This window comes from Rhinolophus ferrumequinum, chromosome 2, assembly GCF_004115265.2.
Source record: "Rhinolophus ferrumequinum isolate MPI-CBG mRhiFer1 chromosome 2, mRhiFer1_v1.p, whole genome shotgun sequence".
In the NCBI taxonomy this organism is placed as follows: Eukaryota; Metazoa; Chordata; class Mammalia; order Chiroptera; family Rhinolophidae; genus Rhinolophus; species Rhinolophus ferrumequinum.
Window position 1 is genome coordinate 35,251,063 of NC_046285.1, and position 25,316 is coordinate 35,276,378.

Consider the following 25,316-nt stretch of genomic DNA (forward strand, 5'->3'; position numbering starts at 1 on the left):
AAAAAAAATAAAAATCAAGCAGATAAAAAGCCTTTCTTGGCCACTTGTCAACCAGGTCAGGCTGTAAAATCATAACACAATGCACGCTTCTTCCACGGGGCACCACACAGCAGCGATTAAAAAAAAAAAAAACCCTCACTTCCATATCCAGTGGAGTTGTAGTTTATTACTATAACCCTCCCAAGTCAAAAGGACACCAGTTTTAAGCCTTGCAACTTGATGCAGACAGGGTTTTCCGCCCTTACCTCACTCTGCTGGGCCTCTCTACCTGTCCTTTCCTACTGTCTACAGGTCCCGAACATTAGAAAATAGAAAATGTGATGATCTTTGTGTGTCTCTGTAAAATGTGTGTATGTGTGCGTGTGTTTGGGTGTAACGGGCCTTCTGTTTGGCCGCACGGCCTGTCTGTCACGGCGCGGGCCAATGGCAGGCTGCCTTATATAAAATGAGTGTTTTCAGTCTCTCCGGGTTGCATGTACTGTATGTGGAGCAGTGTACAGTGAAGCGGAGGCAGAGCGGCTCCGCGAGCTCCTCTCCACTTTCCCATAGAGAACCCTAGACTGGCCGCGGAGGGCGAGCTACACACACGCCCTCACGGCCGGCGAGCCCGCGAGGTAAGCGCCCCACATCCCCAGCCCTTCCCGGGCGCTCTCCCCTCACTTTCTGTTTTCCTACTCACTTGCGAGCCGCCGGGCTGCAGCCCCAAGGACTCCGCGGCAGGAGCAGCGGCGGCGGCGGCGGCGGCAGCCGGTAGGGTGGACTTGAGGAAGACGGAGGGAACCCCGCGCGTTCGGAGCCGCCGCCTGCCGGCCCGCTGCCTGGGCACTTTCCCCCTCTGCCAAAACTTTGGGTCGGTCGAGGTCGGGGGCGAGGGTCGCGGCGGCCGCGCCGGCGGGGGGCGGGGGGCGCGGAGGCAGTGCCCTGCGGGCGGGAGGCTGGGGGCCGGGCTGGGGAGTAGTAGGCCAGCCGGTGCCAGGCTGCGTTTGCAACCAGCACCTCTCGGCACACAGGCAGCGCCGCCCGAGAGGGGCACGCGAGCCGGGGCGCGGGCAGGAGCAGCCCGAGGAAAACAACAACAGAACCCTCACGCCGACGGGCGGCTCGTGGCCGCCCCGGGAGCCCCAAACTTCATCTCGGCGAAAGTACGTGGATCCCAGCCTGGTCTCGGCTGCCGGGGAGGTGGGGCCTGGGGAGCAGGGGCAGGGGAAGAAGGTACGAGGAGCCAGCCCTCAGTGGATTTATGGAACGTTTCGTGTGCGTCGGTGACCGGGAACAGCAGCCCAGTTGCTCGTTCATCTGGAGAGTTGGGATTTGGGTGTTCCGGCCCCGCGGATCGGTGCCCTCTCACCCCCCACCCCTAACCAAATACGCGGCGAGTAGAGAAAGTGCAGTTTTAGTGCGGGAGTAGTCAGAAGGAAGAATAGGGGAGAAGGGGAAGAGGGCGAGGGAGAAGGGGAGAGAGAAGAGGGAGGGAACGGGGGGGGACGAGTGAGAGAGAGAGAGGGAGAGAACGGGAGGGAAGAGAGGAGGGGGGAGAGGAGGAGGGAGGCTGTGTCAGGATTTTGCTTGAATGTGGGATTATGTTGTGTCAATAAGTTTAAGGTGGAGAGAGCGAGGCAGGGGGTGGTGGTGGAGGGGAGGAGGAAGGCCTTGGCTGCTTCAAGTCATCTCTGAAGGTAAGTTATGGCATTGCATGGTCGCGATGACAGAAAACTTGCAGATCCTTTATCCAGGGATGGGGTCGATGTCTCTAGAAAGAGCTCCCCAGTCCTCTTAAGCCACACTCGTGTTACACTGTTATTTGCTGCGATCCGGGTCGCTAGTAAATTACAGAAATCAGACTCGAGGTTTCTTTTCCTCCTCCACCTCGTCTCGCTCGCTCACCCACAGACATGTATTATTATTATTATTATTTTTAATTTTTGGTATTGTATGAAACTTAACGTAACTGAGACCAAACCCAGTCTTGTAATTTACAAGGACCCTGAATCCAAGAATCTGGAACACGTTAATGTGTGAAATATCCGCGATCATTTCTTCTAAATGAGGAAGGTAAAACGAAACGATGCAAAAAGCTAAGACACAACATGTACGACAGAGGAGGGGGGGTGGAGAGGGAGAGACGGAGAGAAGCTATTTTTTGCTTTCCTTTCTGTAGAAATGAAAATAAAGCATGCATTCCCCGTCCCTCCCGCGGTGTAGGGTCTAGTCAATATTTTAACTGTCTGAGGACAAATTAGTCCAGGTGGATCTTGTTGAAAAGTTTCGAGAGGTGGGGTGGAGGGGGGGGTACGAAGGGGAAGGTGGGTGGAGGTTGTGGGGGATGGGGACGGAGCCAGCTCTGCCTCTGCTAATGGTCATTGGCCTGGGGCTTTGAAACCATTGCCTGTCCTGCTAATGACACGTCCAGTTCTCGTCTCCTGGTCGCGGACGCCGGGCTGCGGGGGACTGGGGTACTTTCCCCGCGCTGGGAGGGGCGTTCTTCGTCATCCCCTGGGGTTGCCCACTCGCGGCGTGGGGGCCCCACGCGCGCCCCCTCTCCTGGGCACCGCCACCACCTTTGCTCGCGCGACTTCTGTAGACAGTCCGCGGCGAGGGGTAGCGGGGGTCCCCGGCGCGGACGTCCCCGCGCAGCCACCCGGTTCTCGGCCCCACGCGCGCTGTGCGGTCCAAGCCCAGAATGGCAACGCCGGGCCGGGCGGCGGTGCCTCCCCGGGGGGCAGCGGAGGCAGCGGTGGTGGCGGCGGGATCTTCGCCGGGGCCCGCGGGAGGAGGAGAGGGAGGAGGAGGGGAGAGAGGAGGAAGAGGAGAGGGAGGCGTTTTCTGCCTAGACCGCCGCCAGTTCGAGCGGGCACGGGTACGGGGACACCCCAGTCGTTGCTCCTCCTTTATGGAAAGGTGTTTAACAGACTTTTACGCCCGGAGTGTGGGATTTGCACTTCATTTATTTTCTCTCCCCTCTTCCCCAAAGCAAGATGGACTCTATTCCCTTTCTCTTTCTCCCTCTGCCTCTGTCTTGTCAGCCTTTAAGATCGACATTTTGTACTAAGATGCAAACTTGATGGTGACCAGCAACAAAGCCGGGGTGGGATCTCTTGCTCCCGTCCTCCCTCTCCATTTCCTAGCTGCCCCCACCCCGACCTCGAGGACCCGATGGCCCTGCACTTGCCGCCGGGGGCTGTGGTGAATGTGTTTCTCAGCTCGGTTCCGATCTCCAATCTCGGGATTGTGACCAGAGCTGGCGTCTGGGCGACAGCTGTGGCAACCCAGGTCCGCAAGGCTGAGCGCTGCGATACCTGGACCCACTGCCATCGCTGTGCTACCTCAGGCTGGCTCCTGGGCACGTTGGAGTGTCGGGCTGCCTATCGATTGCTATGCTTTGGATGCTGGTGTATTTGTCCTGGGGGCAACGATCACTTGTGCAAGTTGATGAATGATCGCGGTGTGGGTTTTGGGTTTGCAGAATGAATCAACTTTCTGCTTTGTACATATGGGGAGTCGGGAGAGAGGATGCTGGAGATACCCTGGAATGCCAGCTGGGCTACCCTGAGCTGCCATTTGAATACTGGGAGCTTTGCCTTTATTGCCCCACAGTTGGCACATGGGTTTAGGGGTGGAGAGAGGGAAGAAGTTGGTGGGGGAGCTGGACTCCTGGGTTTCAGGGTCCTACATAGATGTTGCAGGAATTGGGATTCTTGTAAAGCTCTACCATACTGATGATGTACCTTTATTTGATACTTTATAGGTCACTATCATATGACAAAGGCTTTGCCGCAGTTCATCTTCTTCCCTTTGTACTTTCCATTTGCCTTCCTGGGTAAGTATGCAAACTCTTCATACAGGAAACCTGGATAGCTATTAGTAATGACATAAGGGTCCTTAGTGTTTAGAGAAGAAGATGCTTTATTAGGGTTACAATACCCCAGAAAGCTTGTCTCACTGAGTTTCCCACAGCAGAAGCCAATTTAGGATTCTTAGTATTTAGATTTCAGCGGCTGTTATTATTATTTTAAGATAGTTTAAATGTTCATTTCATGGTTATTTGCAAGAAAGTGTCATTTGAAAACTTATTTTCAAATAGGCATTTTAATTGATAGTGAAATTTGACAGAGTTGAAGGCCTCGGACATTTAATGCTAGATAATATTGTAGAAAGATTGTAGCTTATGAGTGGAGAGAATTATTAAAAACCCAAAGAGGCATTGTGCAGAAAGCCTAATTATAGTGACTGACATTTGCTTACTCTTTCCTAGGCACTCTTTCTCGAGTAACTTTGTGCTGTTTGTGACATTTTTGTGGTGGGAAAGGGTGTACTGGGCAGTGTAGTAAATCTGGCGTTTAGTATACCAACTTGTTTCAAAAGGCAAATAAACATGTCCAAATTGATCAGAATTTCCTTCCAAATTTACGTATTTGGAGAAATTTGGTACATTTTAACAATGTGTATATACAATAAACAAGTGACTCTGAAATCCATTAAGTGCCTTTTTCAGGTATATGTCTCCCAAATGGAAAATCCGTGAAATAATGTATGGCACAGCAAGTGCCTGAAGAGTTTCTTTGTGAGAAGTAATGGTCTAGGTGAAAACAGAATTTGTAGAACATTCGAGAGCATCACTGTGAGCCCAAACTGCAGAAAACCAACTTGAAATTTTGCCCCTTCATTGTAAGGAACTCCTCAGGTACTCTTAAGTTGCTGATATGTTAAGAAAACTGGTTGTACTAAATTGTGTAAATCAGCTGTGGTACTTTGTAATATTACCATAGTGAAGATGGAGATGGTATTTTCTGAATGAAAATGGACTTGGAGTCAGTTTTCCATAAAAGAAAAAGAAAAGGGAACTTGTTGATTGTTTCTTGGCCTGCTGGAATATTGTGTGTATTACTAAAAGGTCATCTAAGTATTAAGAGCAACTGAGTTTGAAGACCAGGTCTTTCTGGTAGTTTCCATATGGTAGCAAAATATACTTTGACATTGCTGAGAACCTTAGATGAGATGTAATATAAACTCTATGTCCAACATCTTTTATGGAATGTAAATATCACATTATTTCAGATAGTTGGGAGAACCTCTTAATATGACACATACATAACAGGCCAACTAGAGTGGTCAGACTGAGATGGTTCTGTGAGATGAATTTAGTGCACACCAAAATATGTGGATTTCATGTCTTTGATTTTTTTTTTTAAAGCTTGTTTGCAAGACAAGTTTTTCATTTTTGAACATATGGCAAGAGTATTCAAAGTGCATTCCTGATTACTAAAGAACACCACATTTAAACATATGAGGCACATTATTTTGTTCACTGGAGCAAACTTTTAATGTTAGTTCTTTCCCCATGGAAATATATTTGACCATTCAAAATTTAAAATGGGAATCTATAATTTCCAGAATAAAAGTGATCTGATGAGCTCTTGCATTTCTTTGAGATATCAAATAACAGCTTCATTAAAACAATATTTTCAAGAACAGTCTTGGTCTTTGAAGTCAGAGTAGCTTTTATAGTATAAAACTTGTGGTAGTACTCTGAAAGAGTCACCCTGACAATGAATTACTAGTTATTTGCATCTAAAATGTATGTATTAGACTTGAGGCCTAATTATCAAAATGAGAATTTAGAAGAAGGTTTTGCTTCTACATTGCCAAGAGTTTCCAAACTTCACTTTTTATTACCCTGCATATCTCTATTAAGTTCTGGAACTGAACCCTTATTTTGCATTTCACATTTAATGCTAGCTATTGAAAAAGGGAGTTCATGTACATCTATGTTGTTTTTTAGTGCTATATATTTGGAGGTACTCTTGACAGTTTTAGGAAGAATCTTCCTCTAGAAACTTAGATATTAACAAAAATGTGCAAGTTTGTTAGCTTCCTTTTTTTAATCCATCTTGATCTCCCTATCCAAATTTAAAAAAAAGTTCTGGGTTTAAGAGTTTGTGAGATAGCACTGCTTTTAGCATATAGCTCTGCTATACAACCTGAAAAATACATGCACCTTTGACCTTATATACCTGATCTTTACACTTAATCCATTGAGACAGGAGAACTGAATTTAGAACATAGCTTTGATTGGTGAAAGCTAAGATAAACATGTAATTATGGTTTGTTTGTGCTGTAAGTAACTGTGTTTAATTGATAAGGTTTTTTTGTATGTACCCTGTTTCGCCGAAAATAAGACCTAGCAGGACCATCAGCTCTAATGCATCCTTTGGAGCAAAAATTAACATAAGACTCGAATTATGTTGTATTGTATTATATTATATTATATTATATTATATTATATTATATTATATTATATTATATGACCCAGTCTTATATAATAGTAAAGTAAGACTGGATCTTATATTAATTTTTACTCCAAAAGGCGCATTAGAGCTGATGGTCCGGCTAGGTCTTATTTAGGGGGAAACACGGTAGTTAAAAAAAGAAACAAAAGTCTTAAAATAATGTGGCGCAACTCATAAAAATCTAACTTGGCAGCTAAAGTATTTATAAAGCCATGTTTTTCAATAAATTACACACATAATTTTTAATTATTAATCACCAGCTAGCACACTTAAAGTTTACATTTTCCTACATTTCATAAAGAGCATGGGTAAAGCAAGGGCCATATTTTACAGGATCTTACCAAGAATATCAATTATTTTAATATTAGAAACCTTTAATAGAAGTAATAAAGACTTCACAGCTCAACCTTATTAAAAAAACTTTTGAAAATAGCCTCATTACAGGCGTGCCTGTTTTTGCTGAACTAAAGGAAATCCCTGAAATTATTACTCTTACAAAAGTTCAGAAATGTTTAATATTGTGACATTTAAATGTTCTAAATTACTAAATTTAGGCAATTAATTTGGCATATTGCATCACCACCAATATGGCATACCTATATTTTAAGATTTAAACTTAACAGGTGCTTAACTTAAGACAGGTTTCTTGAACTTGTTATTTGAAGTCCACCTCGTTTTTTTTTTTAACTTTTTATCACTAAGGGCACCTTTTAAAATAGGTCTGAGTGGTATCCTATATTTTTATTCAGCTTCATTTCACTATGAAGTGAAAACAAACCCAATTTATAGAAACACTGCAATTTCGTGACTTCATTTTTATCACCTGTCCCACGTAGGTAATCGGAGGCAGGTGGTCCTCAGGCTACACTTTAAGAAACACTGCTCAGAAGAGAATAAGGACTAAGGCTAGAGACTGAATGAAATTTCTTGGTGCTTGAAGATTCTGTGACTGTTATTTAATCAGTGGGTTTGTACTACCTCAAGGGCAGTCATCACATACTGTGTCAAATTGTAGAGATTTCTATATTTTAAGTCATACCTAAAGAAAGCATTTTTTGAGTACAGCTTCACTCAACATTCATATGTGTTTATATTATTCCTTAGAAGGGAATCACAGGTCCTTGAAATGTCAGGACACTGTTAAGATACACCCAGAAAATCCTCAGGTATTAATGGGGATTGTTTTCATTTTTTTTTTCTCTCAGAGAAAAAGATAAGGTGAGAATTAAAATAAGTAGCAGTTATACAATGGAAACGCAAAGGAAGGCAAGCCAGTAACGAATTCTATCTAAAAGTATATGTAAATAGAGAGAAGCTGGAAGACTAAGGCAATGAAAGGCTTAAAGGATTAAACATAGACCATGAAGCATTGAAACACCTACCAAAGTATAAACTTAATAAGTTAAAATATGTGAATCAGTTCAAGGATCTAGATAGTGAAATAACTTCAGGTATAAAATACAAAGTAAAAATAAGAATGAGTTGTATTTTATGAAATCTTAGAAAAATTAAAAATGTAAAATATTGATTAAATAATTAAACCAATAGTTAAACATGGCCCTTGGATGAAAAGATTTGGGAATAAATAAGTTCCTGGAATGTGATAACTGAGATCCTAAAAAGGACATGAGAAGGTTGGATTTTATCCATTAATTATTCCATAGGAGAGAATCATTAAATAAAAGATCAATAACTTATTTCAAAGCAGAAATAAAAATGAGGACAAAAATTTTTTTAAATAACTGTATTTCTTAAATGGTTTTTATTGAGACATATGATAAAAAATACCTTTTATATACCAATCCACATATAAAAACTGAAATGAGAGTTTTCTGAAACAGTAGTAAGAGCAGTGCCCTCTGACATTTTTCTCTAATCCTGTAAATCTAATCTGTTCCAAATTATTTACTGAAAAATAAATACATGGTATCATTCACTAAATTGCTTTTATGACTTACAGTTTGAAAAACACCAATGTGGAGTGCTTGCTAATTAGGCTTCATCCCCAAATAATCTGATTCAGTGTTTCTGGGATAGGGCCTAGGAATCTGCATTTTAGCTAGTATTGCAGGTGATTCTAAAGCAGGTGTGAGGTCCTCTGACATACTGAGAAACTGGTATAAGGGACATATGGCTAAAGATTGAATGGGAGTCAGGCACTGAATGTGGGGTTAGAGTTCATTGATTGCTGAGGTCTCTTCCAGCTTCAAGATTCCCTGGCAGTATTTCAGTCAGCATTTCCCAGTTCTGAGAGGACCCTCATTGCCCTCTGTGGATATTCCTGTAGTGGCAGGTATAGTACAAGGAGCAAAGTCTTCGCAGACAAAGAGCCCTGGGTTCCATTCCTGCTGCCTCTGTTGCCTTCTAGCTGAGGGACATGGAGCATGTATGTCACTTCAGAATAAACTCCCATTATCCTATGTGCAAAAGGGCATATTAATATTTACCATGTAACAGACTGAAAAATCACAAAGATAATCATGTCTGTAATGACCCTTATCCACAGTTAGCACTCAATGTAGTATAAGTTTGTATAGTTGCATCTCACTTCACCCCAACTCCCACTAAGTTTGAAATTTCTCAAAGCTATGCCTTTTAATTTTTGTTTCCCCTAAAGTAATTCTCCACCCTGGTATCATGAAACACTGGTATGTTTTTAACTGGACGTAAAATGCTGGACAAGTAATTTGTTACTAGAAGAAATAATAATAACAACCAGAAAGGGAGAAAAACATAGCTGAGGCATGCCACCGTTTAGTACAGTGTGTTTCTAGGTTTGGGGAATGAGTTTCCCGCCTCTTTAAAAAGGCATAGCACAGGGACAGGCGAACAACTTTTTTCATATTTCATAGTGGTTAGTTGACAGCACTGGGCATTCTCTCTGGTGACAGATAGATCTTGGAATGTTTTAGAGTATCAGTTCTCAAACTTTCTTCAGCCAAGACACTTGGGACTGATGTTTACACCTCAGGACTTATGATTTCCCTGGTTATAGACATAGGTAAATTATATGGTAAGTTTTATACGCAGTTCACTGTGTGAGAAAGCCACTTTTCCTGTCAAGAAAGTATGTCAGAATACAAGCAAGAATCATGTTATCATAATGAAAGTCTTGAATGTACCCTTTCCCCACACACACACACAAAATATTTTATAAACTGTGATACTTTATTTGTAACTAATTACTTGGGGCACTCCTCACAACCAATTAAAACTTACTGTGTCAAGGCAAGAGGATTGAGAAGCATTACATCCAGATGCGTAACAGAGTGTGTAACAAATTGCATTGCACAGAATAGACACTTAAATAGAAAAGAGGGGCAAAAGTGAAGGAGAAGATGAATGGGAGATATACCACATCCCTGAAATCTCAAACAATGGGAAAACGGAAAGCTAGGGAAAATGCAACCTGTCAAGTGCAATACACGTAGTGTCAGGGTTCCCAAACACTACTGTCTTACTCAAACACTCATTATCTCTAACATACACTTATTTTTAAGTAGTCTTAACATGCATCTAATTTATTTGAATATATAAAAATGAAACAATTTTGCATTTCCCAATTTTTCAGGTTATATTTGCCAGGAATATCTTTCTACTTTGCCAAATTTTAGTTGACTGCTTTTCCATCTCCAGTAAATTAATAAGCTGTATATTTTTTTAAAGTGTCTTTGTACTTTGATGTGTAGTGGCATTGGATATACATTCATAATCCTTTATCTAAAAAATCTCTAAAGACCTGAAAGCTTTTTGTTTTTTTTTTTTTTTTGCTTCCAAAAGTTTGGCACCAAAACTCATTTGACCTCAACTGTCATGGGGCCTGTTTAAAGCAGTTTTAAAGCACACTTAGAGTATTCACATACTTTGCTATAGAAATAGTAATATGTTTGATTCCTAGATCTAGCTAGGAATGTTATATAATATATGCTATATGCTCTCTCTGACCTTTTTAAGATCCGCAAAAATCTGAGGCATACCTGGACCAAGGGGTTTCAAATCAGGGATCGTGATTCTATTGTACTAACTTTCTTAGTCCACAGGGTGAAATTGTCTGGTATTCCTTCCCATTTAACTCAAAATCTTTTACTAATTTTGATCACCGATCATCTGAACATTTTGAGTTCATTGCAAGCTGACAATCATAGACAGTATCTTACCATTATATATTAACTCAGTAAAACTGCCTATCCATTGGAACCCTATGGCTTCAGATAAAAGGGTGGAAACAAAATGGTAATAATATAGTTAACATCATTTGTACCAGTAAGTTGAATTCAGTGAAAGGCTTGTGTCCCTGGGTAAGGAAAGCTTAAAAACACACACATACCTGTTAGTTGAACCTCATATATCTGTCACTGTGATTCCTTTTTTGTTGTTGTAATTTGTTAGTTTTATTAAATAAACACACACACACACACACACACACACACTGAAGTCTATATAACATTTGAAATGTTTTCCATGTTGAACATTTCTTACACAACTGAACAAAATTTAGGCTACTTTCATAATGGCTTAGTGTTGTGAGAGGTTTCATGAAGGGGTTATATGTCCATTATTATATTGCCATTTGCACTTTTCTTAGCTTCAGAAAAGAAAAAAATAGAAAACGTTTTCTGTAAATTGAGTCTACTCTCAGGTGAGAATGTTTTTTGGTTGTATTGTATTGCAGAGGTTCTAAGTACCTTTATTTTCAATCATTAACTGTGAAATGCTAAGTTAAGATCTTGCCTTTGTACTTTTAATTTCCTATATATAAAACCACCATAGAAAAGACAAAAAGTTTGAATGTGAGGAGAAGTCTATATGACACTCTCTAGCAATAAAGTAATAGCTGATCTGATCTATTGTTATGGTTAGACTTAAATCAGTCGTCATTTGGTCTAGACTGAAACTGTTAATGGCTACAGAAAAATTTTCTTCTTTCATTATTTATTGATTGACTACATTCTTTGGTGTAGGAAAGCCACCGATTGAGTAATTCAGAGGGAATCTTATTAGCAATGCTGATTTCTTTTACTATTAAAAAATGCTGAGTTGTTTTTCAGCTTTTGGTGTATCTCTCAAAACTCACCCAAGTGTAGAGTTAGCATTGACTGCAAAGGGAATGTGGTGGAGCATGGAACAAAATGAGAAAATAATTCTCTCATCTAGCTGTCAAACTTTGATTATCTCTGGAGTTACTGAAGTTATAATTCTTTTCTTTCTCTCCCTCCCTCCTTTCCTCCTACCTTCTCCTTTCCTGTCTTCCCTTCTCCTTCTCCTCTCCTTCTAGCTTGTCTTTCTTTCTTTCTATCCATCCATCCATCCATCCATCCATCCATCCATCCATCCATCCATCCATCCATCTATCCATCTATCCATCCCTTTCTATCTCTATATCCATCTAATCTCTTTTTCTCTCTCAGCCTTTTATTGTATTCAGTAATGTGCATCTGTGATATTGCCTACAAATGTTTGAGGATGGGAATATGGAGTTGAACTTTTTTTTTTTTTACCATTATTTTAAAGATATTTTTTGTAGTTTTTGAGGTCTTTTAGTATTTATCACTACTCATAAAGTTGATGATATATAAGTTTGAGACTTACACTATTCCCTACATGTAAGTGTCCATTAGTAAGTGATTCTGGGGAGCCGTTAGCAGGGCTATGTCAAGTAAAGTCACCTGTTGTTTTTATGAAATAAGTTGCAGTAAACTCCTTATTCAATCATTTTTGGGTTTTAGGGTAATAGACTAATTACACAGTTTCATTTACATTTAAGGGAACATTGAAAGCAGTTTTTAGGAGAGTTTCCCAAATAGTATTTTACTTTGGGAGGAAGAGAGAAAGATAATTTGGACTGAGGGTCTCCTTGTGAAAGCACAAGTTTTATTTTCTCTACTTTATTTTTCACAAAAACTTTCTGATGAGGTAACCCTATTCTAATGACAAGGAAACTCAGCCTCAAGTTTAGTAACTTGTCTGAGATTACACCGGTAGCAAGGACTGTGCAGTGCTTAGAACGCCTGGCTGCAGTTCCTCGCGCTCTCTGGGCTTCAGTATTTACCTGACTTTACCGGCCGCATACCTAGGGGTTAGAAATGGAAGGTTTGGGCCAGCTTCCGGTCCAGAATTGTCCCTAATGTTTCTTTCCCGCAAGAGAAGTCTTCATTTTGAAGTGATAGAGCTGGAATGCTACTCTCTGTCACTCTTAAGGGAGTTAGGTGGGAAGGTCGCTGAGCTGGAGCCGGTTGTCAGTAAGGTTACAGAGACTAAACCAGCCCAAAACGTAGTTTATAAATTGACATTTAGTGAACTTTCTTTTTGGTTGGTGTATTTAGTATAGGCGTGTCTAATAACAAGAGTTATTGTTTTTATTTTTTTATTACTCTGTTACGTCGATAGTAATTGTTTATTCTTACATGAGGGATTGAGTTTTCCTGGCTGAGTATTCTGTGATGTTTTTACTCTGGTACTTTTTAGTACTTAAATCGGTGAATATATTTTACTAAAGGAATTTAGCAACATAGCATGAATACTGTTATAAAATAGTTTTCTGACATTTGCTTTGAAAATAAATTCATTTTAGTGGAAAAATTAATAAGCAGATTCATGAACTTCATTTCAGAGTGTCTGATGACCAAACATGAATTAGATATAGGTTCAGTCAAATCAGTTTTTGAAGTGGCTTATGGGTACTTCTGATTTATTTTACCTAAGAAATTTATTTCTGCTATGATAAGTAGAAGACATTTTAAAATTAAGTATTTTGTGTACAAGTACCAAATCATTTAGAAAATACAAAGTAATATGTTGTTTTTTTTGTACTAAGAGCCCTTTTCATCTGAAATTAACTTCTTTTATCTTTGCAAATTCAGCGAAGTCAGAACCTAATTCAGATATAGAAGATCAAAAGTTTGTCATTCCTTTTTAATGGCTTTTGTTTTTCCCTGATATATGAAACATAGAAATAGGGTATTTTTCTATTTTGGCAAAGTAGCTTTTGTGGATGATAATCTCATTAAGAGTGTGCTCTTGCATTGTTTTAGCTGAATGATGCTTTACCAATGGTGTCGGGCTTCCATTTCTTGTGGTTCATCCCCTTACGATAAACCTCTTCTACACTGTTCTCACTGAAGTAGCTTGGTAAACTGAAACATAAATTTTATGGCATCTGACACCTTTCTTTCAACTTGTTTTCTTGGGTCATATTAAAAAATATTTTGCATATTAAATAATTTGGTCCATTGTTGGTGACGTTAAGTAGCAAAAACTATTATCAATTTAATTCAGCCTTCATCGATTGATACCTATGGCATGTTGATACTGATTTATACTTTGAGGATAAAAAGATGAATATGGAACAGCCCTTGTCCTCAAAGCAAATGTGTTACTGGCTGGGAAAGTCCACTAGATGTAAATGTCTATCATGTAACTTATTCTGTGCTAATTGTTCTAACAGACATGGCATAAAATAGTACTGAGTAAATACCACTGAAAAGCTGGCTAATTCCACTATAGGAGCTGGACACTAAAATATGGGGGGATTTTGTTGCTGTGGTCCTGTGTTTGTCCTGATTGTCATTAAGGTTGTAAAACTAATTTGGTCCAGGCACTAGAGTGGATTTTAAAAATTAGATTTATAACTCTAATTTGGCTTTTATTTAAATATTAGTGCATTCTTTTGGCTTTTGGTCTATTTAAAAAGCCACTGACTTTTTTTAAATAAAACTTTCAATTTATATTAAAAAGTTATATTTCAGTCAAATATTTTAGACTTTAATTTTCCTTTTTTTATTTATTGGTATTGATGTCACAATCTGTAATGACAACACTTGAAGTGAAGTGTTTGAGGATTCCATATATACCAAATCATGTTAAAAGCATACTGAACAGAATAGTAAGTTTGAATAGACATCCAAACATGCCAATAAAAATACTATAAACTATTATAGTTAACACTTTTACTTAGATAAAGTACATTAGTTAGGAGTATAGTAATAAGACTTTGCCCAATTAAACCACACAACATGAGATTCTAAAGAGGTAAAAATGTACTTTTCTATAATCCATGAGAGATTATAGATTGATGGAATCATTAGACATAATTTTTAATCAGTTTTCACGTTTTCCAGGATGTTTTCAACTTGCATTTATAGCTGTGGTTTGTCTCATGCCTTGGTTAGCGGTGGTTTACAGGCACCCATGAATTTGGTTGCCTTTTATGCTTAGTGATCTGGGTTCTGGTCTGTGGATTCTCCTTTAACTTGATCAAACCTTCAGTATCACTTTTAATCATGACTTGGTTTATTACACCTCAGACAGAATGTCTGCTTTTTCACCCAGTTTTAGGTGTAACCCTCTTTTGACTGATCCTTCCTGGATATCAGCCCAGTTTAGATTAAAACTTTGTTTCTAAAATATGGTGCTCCGTGTTCCACCCTGGGTGCTTGAATAACAAACAAATACATTCATAAGCAAAAATCATCAAGATGCTGATCAGGGAAAATATTTCTTCATAAGCTCACAACATTGCTAATGACCCTAACGATTACACTAAAGCAGCAAAGAGGAACACCGACGCACAGAATAACAACTTCTGAGTCTTTCTTCCATTCTCTGTGTTGGGGCTCTTTGGCATCACGGAAGTAACAGCCACTCAGATCTCTTTTTGGCCAGTTCTCATGGCATTTGTGAACTTTATAAGTTTTGTGGACAGACGTGCGTTCTCATCTGATTTGGTGCTAACCATTCTCTGTTGTCCCACGGAACATGTTCAGATTTGTTGTAAGGCCAGGGTTTTGTTTTATTTTAGTAATGTTCCACAATACAGCCTCTGCTTGAAGAATGCAAGTCCATCCAGAAGTCTTCTATAGCTTGAAAGGTCTTGAGGAGTGCGATCACACGTGGCACAGAGTTACACGTGTGAGGACCTGGTCTCACACATATAGTGATAAGTTTACTGCATGAGAAGCTGTGCTAGTGAATTGGTTGTTAGGAAGTGGATTAACTTCCCTTTAGTTTTTTAAATTGACCATATATTTCATTTCTGACATACCTTTCAAATACAGCTAAATGGCCTTAAGAATTAGGGCGATGAGTACTTTTCTTCATTAAAGATGTTTTCCTGAAAAGTTCTGACTTAATTAGTTTTTCAAACTTAACTGTGTATTATTATTGACAAATTGTAATTTCAGGATGCTTCATGTGTATTTCTAAATGACCTTCAATTAGTAGTGGCTACTGATTTTACAGATTGAAGTTTTGCTGTTCCCAGCTTCCTATATTAGGTAATCAATGTAAAGTATACATAAGGGAGCTGCATAAAGGAATACAGCACTGATCATTTTATGAAGATCCATCTTTGGTAAGCAAATGATCATCTTCTATAATATCATATCTATTTGGTAATTCCAGGTTCTATATATTGAATTGTCTTTATTTTATGCAATATGTGTTTATTGAGTATAAAGCTGAATTAGGAATTCTGGGGCTTGCAGAATAAAAATATAATAGCTCTGGCCGCAGGATGTTATTAGTATAGTAATGACACATGCCGTATATACCACATGTGGAAAAGATAGTAAAGATGCTATGACATCCATGGGACATAGGCATGGTGAGCATAGGGTGATGTAGAAACAGGTGAAAGCAGATTGGGAGGGACCTGAACTTTGGTCGTATCGCTTAATGTTTAGGCATTGTTACAAAATGCTTGCTTGAATCTATCAAAGAGAAAATGAACCTGGTGGAAAGCCCAGGCTAACCCCACCTGGGCCAAACAGTTCATTCCAAATGTGTCATCATCAAGCCAATGCAATCTGGACTTCTTAAAGGCTGCCGTATCCCCCTCAGTAAAAGAATTTGAGCAGGTATCCTTGATATGTGTGCATTTATTTATAAATTATATATACTGAGCTATTAATATATTATGCTAGATAAATAGCTTAGAAATAAAAAAGATACACTGAATACAAAGAAAAACTCTTAATATTTTCTTACCTACTCCAGTGCACTATGCCTTATATATGTTTTATGGTTTGAGAACCCCACGTTGGACACCGTAGGTCAAAATTGGGCAGTGTCACATCAAGTTTAGATAAGTTCCATTCGATCAGTGGCTTTGTTTTGCTCACAGCTGTATCCTCGGATGTGAAGAAAGCACACCCACCTTAACTGCTTAGCGCTAGAAGTGATACCACTTTCACTAATATTCTGTTGGTGAAATGGTAGGAGCTCAATGGATACGATTGAATGAATAGGCAGAATGAGGCTGGTTAGTAAGGACAAGGAGAGTCTAGCTCAGCATGAGGGATCTGGTAAAAATAGTGGCAATTATTGTTCATGGCTGTGTCTCCCGTGCCTATACAAGTGCCTGCCACCCAGTAGGAACTCAATAAAGATTGAGTCGACTGAGTAGCGGTGTGGACAGTGTGAGGCTCAGCGTGAGGGATCCGGCAGAGTCCACAGATCCATGGGCCTGAAAAGGTAAATTCCAGGAAGTGCCCTAACGTAGGACAGAGTATGGAGCTAGACTAGCTATAGGGAGGCAGGAATTGATAGCTGCTGCTGCTGCTGCTGCTGCTGCTGCTGGTAGTGGCGGCACAGTGTTAGTACTAAGAACATCTGGGAGGAATGGCTTTGGTGACCTCAGATCTTAAAAAATGTGACCTTAAGCAGTAGGATCTGGATTTTACTTGTCTTTGTATCCACAATGCCTGGGACATAGTATAGTAGGTGTCTAATTAATTTTTGTTGAATTACTGTGTTTATTCTATGTACCGGGTGTAGGAGGTTCTGTGTATACAGGAATGGATCAGTGTCAAGATCAGAGGCCTGTAAATGAATCCTTCCCTGATTGAAGCAAAGCCAGTGATTCTGGGATTACCTCATACACAGATATGTTTTTAAGCCTTGGCGGTGTTGCCTGCACAGAGATACTCTAGTGACCACAACTGCCAAATCACATTTACTTGTTTATTTAAAGTTCATTATTAACATACTTTTATTGACATATTATCTATCAATAAAGAAAATGGAGTTTACGATAGAGTTATTGCTTATATGCTGTTTATTCTATACCTTCTTCCCCCATCACTAAAGCTGGGATATGTTCTGGATCACCACAATGTATACTATTACAATTAGGACTGAATTTATTTACAAATAAATGAGACAAGGTAGTTTGCATTTTCTCTCTTCTTTTTGGAGTTTTCTTATTCAGACTTCCTCTTTAAGAGGTGATGAACATTCTAGTTTTGTGGTCGTAAAATAAACCTGTCATGCATTTTATTGAGTGTTGTCGGAGTTGGGGAGAACAAACATTTCCTCCCTGAGAAGTTATGGCATTAGCTGTGTCCTTTAGAAGGTGGCCAGACGAAGGCATCCTTTTTGGCTCAGTCACATCGGTCAGGACAGGTACCCCCTTCCCCTGTCTACATTTCAGTCTCATTTAGGACACGTTTATTTAAAGCAGTTTCACATCTGCACAATTAATAAATTAGTGTGCTCTAATTTGCATTTCTGATGTCTCGTAGTAAATATAGGAAGTTCCCCTTTGTCCTTACAAAAACAGTTGAGTCTGCCCAGGCTTCCTAGAGGTGGAGAAAAAAATGTCTTCATAGAGCCCTCCTTCATCTTTAGCACGCTCTCATCATGAAGTCATCAAATCTTTATTTCAAGGCTGTCACCCTTAAAGACACAGTAGTAACATATCTTACACTTAACTTGTAGTCTAGAGTTTGTACTGATTTCACTGACATCTTATTTGCTCCTTAAAACCACTCTGTGAGGCCGGTAGTAAGGTATCATTATTTTCATTTTGCGGATGAGGAAATAGGCTCAGTGTTGTTAAGTGGGTTTGACCCAGGTCACTGAGTTTGCAGTGGCTCCCATGAGACCAGAACCCAGTATTCTGGCCAGAGAGCTGCCCACTGTGATGAGCAGAATTTATCTTATTTGAACGAAGATTTGTGAGGTTTTTTTCTTTCATAAAATTTTCAACCTGATAAGTTATTGTGACTACCTGGAACAGCAGTGGAGTTATTGTAAATACCTGGAACAGCAGTGGCGTAGGCAATATGATAGTTTAATTGTTCATGCCCGGTAGGATATAAAAGTATCAGTGAAATGGGCCTTACATTTCTGGTGTACCTAAATGTATTTGTGTATTTAGATCATGTGTATCTCAGATCATGTGGAATGACTGTCCATTTGACTTAACTTTTTTGGAGCTTGTGATGGAAAATTGAATGCATAGGAACCACACACTGACAAAGAAGTTCTTTGAAGTGTTTGTTAGGATTCTTAAGTGATATTTAGATTAGGCCATTTTTTTTCCTGTGAGACATACTTCTGAAATTGTAATGAAAATTGGAAAATAGGAATTGATACCTAGATATTTGAGCTACACCCATTTCTGGAACACATTCATATTGTAAATTTGATATTAACTGGTATTTAAAAAAACTGCAGGCAAGTGCAATAGTTTTCTTTTTAAATTTAAAAGACATTTAATGTGGCACTTTGTAGAAAATGAACATTTCACAGGTCAGTTAGAGAATTCAATATAGCACTTCTGCCAACTAGAAAAGAGAAGATATTTCTATCCAAAAATTACTATAGGATCAATTATTCAATTAATGTTTTACATAGGAGAAAAGTTTTATTTGTCAGGATCTAATCTCAAAGTTCCCCAAGACTAAAGAGGCTAGTAGTTATTTTACTGTGGGAGAATGATAAAAGATTGATTGCATTAGAGCTCCAAAACTTTTTTTATTTAAAAGATTTACAGTCTAACCCAAAAGCAATTTATTTAGAATATTTTTTTAATAGATTGCCTTTACTTCAATTTAATTTTTATAATTTGTTTTTGAATATTTATACCAACTTTTGGACATGGTGTAGTAGGAATGGCTAAAGAAGAGGTTTGTTGAAGAATTGCAATTTGAAGAAAAGCTAGAGCATGTGTTTTTTTGGAGAAGGCATATAAAGATGGAAGGAGTTAGAAATTGTGAACTTTTTCTTTAGTTTGGAGTATGAAAATAAAAGTCATGAGGATACATGAAAATCCTCAAATTTTTAAGCAGTTATATAAACTCTGAATTTAGTGGTTCCTCTCTCTACCTGGAAACAGCCTGTGAGGAAGGAATTATCTCCATTTTAGGTGGGGGAGCTGAGCCTCGGGCTCAGCAGCTTACCCAAGGTCATTCTTTGGTACGTGGTGGAGCTGGCGTCCCCTTTCAGCTCATTCTGTCTGAGGAGGCACTGCTTCTGCTCACTCACTCACTGCGTTATCCTGCCTCTCGGGCTGCCCGCCTGGCATTTGTGTCACTCTGTAATGCCATGTACCTGTCTTGATTCCTATTGAATTGTAACGCTCAGGGTTGAAAGCCCAGCCTTCTGGCTCAGGATAAAAGTACTTTTTCTGCTTTTCTGTGTTGTCATGCAGATCATCATATACACAGTTGCTCATTGATAATTATTTCTTGAATCATTCTAATTGTATGGTAAACTTTTAAAGTTAAAGTGAATTTTATAAAGTATCTTAGGAGATCATGATTAAAAAAAAATTGTGCCACCACATAAAAAAGAAAAGTTTTGGAATGTAGATAACTTATGTCCAAAGAGAATAGAATTTAGCTCCAAAAGGGATATTGCAGATGATTTTGGAGTAGTACAATCCATCATTTTAAATTTGAAGAAAGCGAGGCCCAGATTAAGAAACCAGGACCCAGGCCATGTGAGTGGCAGGGTTCGAACCAAGATGTGAGGCTTCTGGTTTGGTGTTTTGCTATGGAAATCTGTTTATCTCCAAAATGATGTAAAAATAATTTTAGTCAATTGATGGCACCATTTCACAGGAATATGTAACATTTTTGTGTTGTTGTTTATAAATGGTTGAAAAGATGAAAGAACTAAAACGTTTTGTTAGAATAAAGCTATATGTACTACGTCATACATAATTAACTTTGAAATCATTTTATTATCTTACTAGTTGACTTCGAATTTAATAGTATAACAGTTTTGGTAGCTAACAGATAATAAATGGAAACATGGCTTTCCAGTAGTTCCCTGAGTCCTGTGAAAACAAGAGGAAGAATTTGCAAAACAATAACACATTGGTAAATGCCATGTCAGTTTATCAAATGTCTTTAAGTTTATTACACTCTGGTTTTAGGAAAAGCAGCTCCTTCTAACCATAAGCGAAAGAACCTTTAACATTTCTAAGGCTGTTCGATTTTGTTCTAGCCATCAAAGTATAAACTGCTTAAGAACTGTTGATCAGGCGAAAGAAGTTTGTAAAACCCTGTTGTGAGAGTGATTTCACTGATTTGTGTGCCTGGATGCCTCATGGTGGCCTTGGTAAGAAACTGCTGTAATGAAACCTAGTGACTACATACCTTGGAACTGACTGAATCCAGTCAAATGGATGTGGACTAAACATTAGTGAGTTAAGACCCCAGATATTTTCAAGGTTGGTATTTTTTAGGGCTCCTTTTGGAGAAATTAACCTCTGCTCTGCAGTTCAGGGAGGAAGCCTGGAATGAAGTATCAGAGCTCTGCTTCTGGGAGTTCACCTGCGAGTGGCCATTTTCCAGCCCCTTACTTCCAGAGAATAAGATCCAGGTAGTCCGGACAACTGCCATTCTCCTTTTCTCCTTTGTGTACTACAGAAAAAAGCCACCCCTTTTTTGAGACCCTTTAGTTCCAAATGTTGGAAAATTGTCGTTGTAGACTGATTTTGTCAGAACGAGGCACTTCTCTGCCTTTTGTCCAGAAATTGTCATAATGAATGTATAGATCTGCTCTCGGATGTGAGTGGTGCCCCCTAGGGCTGTGCACAGCACAGCTTGCCCAGTGGGACATGGAGGCCCTGCGGGCAGTGACATCCAAGGAGATCATGTCTTCAGACATCGGGTTTTAAAACAGCGTGTCCAGAAAGCCATAAAGAGTTCTTAAATATAAAATGCTGGTTACTGATGAAATCCTTGTTTTTTAATTTATAAACATAATAGAAATTAAATTAAAAGGTAGATAATGGAGACATTTCTTTACCTCTGCAGTGTACTAACAAAAGGCTCTATAATCGAACACATCTCTTGGCCCAACCAATTTCATTTATTTTCAAAGTTAGTCTGTCTTTTTGGAGTTCTGATTAAAGATGAAATTTTTCTGACCTTTATAAAGGAGCTTTCCTTTATTAGGTAGGTGCAGTAAGAGAAGGCAGAATGACTTTAAACATCTACTCTTTTATCCATCATTAACACACTTAATTGTCACACCATGTAAGTGCAACTTGATGGGATTTTTAACATACCAAAAATTGGCAACTTGTGATGAGGAAAGTATGATCTGTGAATTAAGGGAACGTAAGGAAATATGAACTTTTTATAAATCTTAAGTGGCAGCTAAATGGAAATAAAAGCTTTTAATTTTTGTGCGAGAAGGGCGATAGCAAGATGAGTGCTTTTTAAGTTGGAAGCAGAAGGTTTCAGAATGCAGCTCGTCTGACTTGAGGCCGTTGTTTGGGCAACGAGAGCTTGTGGAGGTTTAGTCCCGTACACATTTGGACATTCACCGTCTTTGTACTGGCCTATGGAATTATTTTCTTAACAGGAGCAATAATTACCTTTCTCAGTCTTATTTAAGAAGTGAGTGGCAGTTGGTGGGATATTCGCAGGAAATCCATTACTCTGTTTATAGTCTGCTGCTTCCCTGGTTGAGTTTGAGTCTTGCCCAGTAGGTAGTGAGGATGCATTAGGTAGTTAAAACAACAGTTGTACTGGGCCCTTTATTCAGCTCAGTGACATGGTTGTAAAATACAGGATTCAAAACAGAGATTTTGAAAAGGGGCAGTGAAATGTTGCTCCTTTGTAAAAAGGAGACTGCTTGTTTACAGTAGCTCAAAGGTGCTAATTGTGTCTGGTAGGAATATTACCTAGGAAGCCTCAAGGTAATCCTTAATCCTTGACTTTTACTTAGGTCCCACTGGCCAGTGACCAGTTTTCTGAGTTTCCTGTCTTCAACGCAGACTGATGAATGTTAAGTTTGCATCAGCACCTTTTTCTGTGCCCTCTGAGGATGGGCTCTATCTAAGTAAGACCTGGGAGCCACTGATCATCCGTATTTTGATTCCCTAACTCTTTAGATTTTGCTGAGCTAACATTCATGCTGTAGTTATTCCTGCCCATAAAATACTAGTTTTTAAATTGTATGGCATTTGTCATTTTACTATTGCCATAATTTTTGGAAATGTTAGTGTGAGTAACTTAAGGACCACATGTTTAAAAGCCCTTTGCCAGAGCACTGGTTATTTGCTTTCTTAATTGACTAAGTAAACCCAGATTTTTTTAGATTGTATGGTACACAGGGCTGCGTGATTAAATAAATCATTATCAAATACTTTTAGTGACAAATCGTTTTAGTAAATGTGGCAAAATCATTTCTGTCGTGTGAGATAATTTCTGCAAGAAACTCGTGTCCTCTTTTGGATTTTTTTTCTTTTTTTTTAGTTTATAAAAAGGATTGGGACTTCTGAGTTAAATAACAACCAAAAAAATTACCTCCATAAAAATCCACAGTAATCATAATGGTGATGCAAGAAAAACATTTTAAGTATGTCTTATTTATTTAGGATGTATGAACTAGATATTTGATCATAATAGTTGGCAAACTGGTTGTCGGGCTTTGTAGGGCCATACCTACAAAGCTATCTTTATTTCATCACAAATATGATGCAGTCATTGTATGTGAAAGTAACGTATGGTTCCTTTATCCCTCCAACTCCTGCTGTATTTTCAGAAGGAAAAGTAATTGTATTAGTTTGCTGAGAAACTTTTTACCCATCCAGTTTCTCTTACGTTTTATTAATATAACTGCTCTCCTAGTTTGTTTATTCTGACTTGTGAGTAATGAGTATTTTAGGTAAACTTCATAATGTTCAAGATTGAAAGACTAATCAATACATATTTCCTTGCTTTAAAAATTATAATGCTATTCAAATAACAATTGTCTAAACAAGCCGTTTTATATTGTAATGAGATAGTGCTAGAAAAGGATTTGCTCTGACAACGTGAAATGAAATTCAAACATTCTCTGTTGTTTTTTTTTTTTTTGGTTGAGATTTATAGCTTTAAATCTCAGCTAAGTTAGGGTGATGGCATAAATTTTGGTTATCTGGTAGAACTTTAAGAAAAGTTTGAAGGAATTTATGATGATTCTAAAACGTATCTTTAGTAAATGTATGGTGTTGGTGACCATTCACTAAATACCTGTTCAGTGAATGAAATTACTGAAAGAAATCATTTGTCTTAGTTGTATAGCTGTTGATTGTCACTTACATGTTTAACAGTTCCTGCTTTAGTACCTATCAAGTAAAGAGACGTTTGGGAATTACTTAATGGATGAATGAAATGTAAGGCTGAATACAGAGCTTTGCAAGTTCTTTTGACATATATACTTTTAAGATCTGGTCATAATCTTTCCCAGATTATCATGAAACCTATCCTAGTTGGTTTTCTTTACTTTTTTTAAAAAAGATATTTGTCCTATTCTTCATGAAGTGAGTAAAATATGACCTTAAATATAACCTAATATAACCTGTATTTACTACCATAAATCAGGCCCTCTTATATGCACTTTCAAATATCTTACTTTAAAGAGCATAACAAGTCTTGCTGGTCAATATAATTTATTTAACTTCCTGCACTTTTTTCCTCCCCTCCCCTCCCCTCCCCTCCTCTTCCCTTTCCTCTCTTCCCTCACAAACCTTGAAACTGAGGCTCTAGGAGGATGAGGAACTTATCTAGCATCACATGGGACGGGCCAGCATCTAAGTCCAAAGCCAGTTCCCTTTACAGTGTCCTCACTTATCCAGGGAATCTTACACCTGGACTCTTAATATCTGATTCTTGGAAGAGTTTCTTCCTCCTCCCTCCCCTATTTGTTTGGCTTTTTCGTGATTTAAAACTGAGTTTTGGCCTTAGCCACACTCTCAGAAACCTAATTAAGTTGGTCTTTTAATATCTACCTGAGAGGCAGCAGGGTTTATAAGTGTCATTGAGTGTCAGACAACCCCTTTGAATATCGTCTGTGCTACATCTTAGCTCTGTGGGTTTGGGCCAAGCACTTAACCTCTTGGTACTCTGGTTTTCTCATCTATAAAGAAGAAAAATAATAGTTACTTTTTAAAGTCATTTTGGAAATTAAAAGGCAAAACCTATGTAAAGCAGTCAAGTGCTTTGCACATAGACACTTAGCAGCTATCAATTATACACCTTTGTATAAATTCTTCTGCCTCTGTTCGATATATTGAGGTATCTGTGTTTATATGTGTGTTCATTTGTCTATTCATAAGCATAACATAGGATCTTACATTTACACTCATTTATGTATGAAAAAACAGGTTCAGAAAACAGGTGGTTTTCTCGTCGGTGGGTAGAATCCTCATAGTGGATAATATTGTACATTTATAGATAAATAATAAAATGTAGCATTCAACAAACATTTTCATTGAGCTCTTTCAATGGGCTAGGTTCTGTTCTAGTCTCTGGGACTATAGTAATAATAGTAATAATAACATGGGTGAAAAACTGCTACCTGGATGGGAGGGTACCGTTTAGTTGGGGAAAAAAGACAAAAAATAAGTTGTATGATATGTTACAGGGAAAATAAAGCGAAGGAAGGAGAGACAGTGGGGGGTTGCAGTTTTAAACAGGGTGGTTTGTGGGTCTTACTCCCTCAGGGTCACTCCCTCAGGAATTGGGCAAGTCCAGGAGGAGTCACGCAAAGATGGAGAGCGTGGTGCTGACTTCAGGAATGCCCTGTCCTCTTTCAAGACCTGCATATCTTTCTGTACCATTTTTAGAGTTCTCTGGAACTCTTGGAGACATTCCTGTTCAGCATGGAAGGTGGTGCAGAAGTTTGTACCTCGTGGCAGGCTTTTGGGGAATCTGCTATTACGCTCGGAGCAGGATGCCAGTACTCTGGATGGCTTTCTCTGTAGTTGGCAGAATTAGGGGCAAACCATGTGCATTCCTTGAAGCT

The 25,316-nt window shown here is 39.0% G+C and overlaps 1 protein-coding gene across 15 annotated transcripts in view; it reads left to right on the forward strand.

Annotated features, from left to right (window-relative positions):
- Positions 1–449: 449 nt before the first annotated feature.
- Positions 450–25,316, forward strand: part of BBX (BBX high mobility group box domain containing) — a 246,690-nt gene continuing 221,823 nt past the window's right edge. For 6 of the 15 annotated variants that reach the window (XM_033128747.1, XM_033128782.1, XM_033128738.1 and 3 more), the window contains exons 1-2: positions 482–614; positions 3,746–3,817. The gene's annotated coding sequence lies outside the window, so the exon portion shown is untranslated. Of the gene's footprint in view, positions 615–1,010; positions 1,143–1,602; positions 1,677–3,745; positions 3,818–25,316 lie in introns of those variants that run through there. The other 9 variants (XM_033128729.1, XM_033128835.1, XM_033128852.1 and 6 more) reach the window with 3 other exon arrangements.